The sequence below is a fragment of the Theobroma umbraticum genome, unplaced genomic scaffold, assembly GCF_002168275.2.
Source record: "Theobroma umbraticum cultivar Fairchild unplaced genomic scaffold, ASM216827v3 scaffold_55.0, whole genome shotgun sequence".
NCBI lineage: Eukaryota > Viridiplantae > Streptophyta > Magnoliopsida > Malvales > Malvaceae > Theobroma > Theobroma umbraticum.
Window position 1 is genome coordinate 1,889,645 of NW_018397270.1, and position 390 is coordinate 1,890,034.

Here is a 390-nt window from a genome sequence, read left to right on the forward strand (position 1 = left end):
GTTTTGCTTTGCTTCCATCATGCATATGGTGCCCAGATTTCTCCTCTTGGCTATAAGCTAGGGAAGATGCAGTCTGCTGCAGCCCTGGTATGGTAAATGCTGCTTTGCAATGGATCATAGGATACATCCAAAGTCTTGGCAAAAAGGGACGGGCTAATTAATATGTTTTATGTTTAATGCACGTATAAACCTTTTTAATCTCGTTGTTAAGGTAGGTATTTTTATGTTTTTGGAAAAAGAAAGGTTTCGGATTTAAGATTTGAGGAAAGTGGATTGGACAGAAAGATTTTATCTTTTAAAACCAATGTTTTTTAAAACTAGACCGCCAATTGAACTGGTTAAGCAAACAAGTCGTGGTTTAACTGGTTAAATCAGCAGTTCGGGTTTTTT